This window comes from Podarcis melisellensis, assembly GCF_964234715.1.
Source record: "Podarcis melisellensis genome assembly, chromosome: 2".
NCBI classification, from domain to species: Eukaryota; Metazoa; Chordata; class Lepidosauria; order Squamata; family Lacertidae; genus Podarcis; species Podarcis melisellensis.
The window spans coordinates 21,359,135-21,361,615 of NC_138529.1; the positions used below are offsets into that span (position 1 = coordinate 21,359,135).

The following is a 2,481-nucleotide window of genomic DNA, read 5'->3' on the forward strand; positions in this document are numbered from 1 at the left end:
AGCCGATCTCTTTTAGGCTGCAAGGCTCCAAGCGGCCCCAATCCCGGCGCCCCCAAGAGGCAGAAACAAAATGCTTTGCGTATTAGCGATGTACTTTCACCTCGCCACATCCTCCGCATCCTACGCGGCTTCCGACGGAAAGGGGCGGGTCTTGACGCGTCACAATGGGCATAAATAGAGCTGGAGAAAGCAGCTCCGGCCTTTTCGCTGCAAGGACGGGGAGATCGGGAAGGTGAGCGCCGCTTATCCTTATTTTGAGAAGGGATTTACCTGGGGAGGGGAAAGAAACGGGAACCCTGCGTGGTTGGAGGAAGCAAAGACCGGTCTCGGGAAGCCGTCCTGTGCCGGCGAGGACAAATTCAGGACATTTCCTCTGGGCCGGTTGCTGCCCTATGGAGATCCGCGGGGCTTTACTCCCCGGTAAAATTGAAATAAAAAATTTGCAGCATCAGCACCACGCGTCACCTGCAGGACCAGGAAAGCAGAACGGAATAATGTCCGGTATAGTGCGGATTGGGGGGGGGGGATCTTAGCGCACGCAAAAAGTCCGTAATAATACGCTAAATAATTGGGAATAACGATTGCCGTGGATTTTCTTCTCGCAGGCGCCGGTGGGTTCGTTCCAAAAAAAGCACGTGCCATCACCGCGAAAAAAGGCAGGGAAAGGTTTTGCGTGCTTTTGAGCAGGGCCTAGTGGCTGAAAGTGGGAAGGACGTCCAAAGTGCAGGGGGACCTCAAGAATATAGGATACCGAGTTATACAACTGCGTCCCCGTTAGGCTGATGTACAGGCCACGTTAGTGTGCATTTTGCAAAATGATCCCCCACTTTTAATTGCTCGCTAGTGCTTAACATGGTGGCTTAAAAGTATATCTCCCCCCACCCCATGCTCTCAGTTTCCTTTATATAGTCAATGCTCTGCTCAGACTGGCTGGAGGGAGTTATGCTCATAGCAGAGCATCTACTGCCAAGGGTGGAACTGGTAGTGGACTTTTGACTCCAGAACAAATGTGGATGGACTTTTGTGCTTTTGATGACTCTCTAGGCAGTCCTAAATCCTCTGAAATGTGGCTGGGTTTTTTCTTCTCTTTAACTGGAGAAAGCCATTGAGCAAGGGAACACACCTGCCTAATGCTGGCTGCTGTGATGATTCTTTTTTGGCGTGTTAGACTGCTGATGCAGATGACGAGACGTAGAATCTGAGCCTCCAGCGTAAAGTTACAGAAGGCAGGTTGTGCTACCCTGCAGGTAGCATCTTTATGCTGCCGTATGTGGCCCCATTAAGATGCATTCACAAGTGGGAGACAGAATAATGCTGCACACCTTTAGTGGCTATGTTTCCACAAGCAAATATATTCATTACTGTTTACCAGTTGTAACTGGTAAGAGAATGGCAATGGTAGTGACTGGGCTTTTTATCTTTGTTCTTGTTTGTTTACGCTTGCAATATTTTGAAGAACCATTCTTGTTTTAAAAAAAGTTATCATCAAAGATTAAATCTCCTTTCAGCCATAATTAAGAGAATTACATTGCTTATGGAATGACTGCCTTGGCTGTGATGACTATCTTGCAGCAATCTGGCTGGCACTATTTGCTGCACACCTGTGTGCTGTTGCAAAAGGAGAGCAGGCATGCAAGCTGTGTTTGCTGCACAGGAACAAAATTGTTCCATGTTGTCATTACTCAGTCTAAACTATATGCCTTTCCTCTTTGCAGGCTAGTGTCTTCCTTTTCCTCGTGGAAAGAAAACTACATGAAGGAGCAGTTGCTCTTCGACTAAAGCTGCTGTGGGGATGCACTATATTAAAATAAAATAATAAAATAAAAAACTATTGTGTGTCTCTTTTCTCTGTTGACTTTGAAGCACTGCCTTTGAACTGGTGCATGGCCAATTCCATGGCCTCACTGGCTACGCTACAGTGCAAAAGTAAAGGACTTGCTTATAACTGGTGTTGCTCAGCTTAAATCTGAGTGATTCTTTTAAGGGCAAGTTACATTTCATCTGATGATTAAATACTACAATCTGGAACTGCATCAGGGGTTGCAAATACTGTAGACAGTTGGCATTGTATACCAGAACTTACTGGGTTTCAGCTTGCCTTTGGTTTATTTGACCTGAATATTATACCCATGGACTCCACTTCTGCCTCTTGAATAGTGTCATTTTTGTTTTATGTGACACACACACCCCAACAAAAAATGTTTCTGGGGAGGTTAAAGGCTTCCATTTGGGCAGAGGCTTAGGACAATACATGCCAGACTAACAACACATAATTTGCGTAATAAATTCTAGAACTTTGAATTCTCCCCATGCCTGGAAAGTGTAATGAACTAAGGCATTCATGACAAAACATAATGGTTCTCATACCATCCCTTTCAGGAGCATACAGTGAAGGTTTAAAAATTAACTACATTTCCTGAAAGATGCAATTTGTTTGGCATGAATAATACTTTTTAAAAATCCTCATTAAAAACTTGGGGC

The 2,481-nt window shown here is 45.1% G+C and overlaps 1 long non-coding RNA gene across 3 annotated transcripts; it reads left to right on the forward strand.

The window, feature by feature from the left end:
- Nucleotides 1-35: 35 nt before the first annotated feature.
- Nucleotides 36-1,828, forward strand: LOC309363979. Of its 3 annotated transcripts, none has more exons than XR_014165685.1 (2): nt 36-501; nt 1,716-1,828. It is a non-coding gene; the product is annotated as an uncharacterized lncRNA (long non-coding RNA). The 3 variants fall into 3 exon arrangements; XR_014165686.1 differs by having other exon boundaries at nt 36-232; XR_014165687.1 differs by lacking the exon at nt 36-501 and adding an exon at nt 623-784.
- Nucleotides 1,829-2,481: the final 653 nt, after the last annotated feature.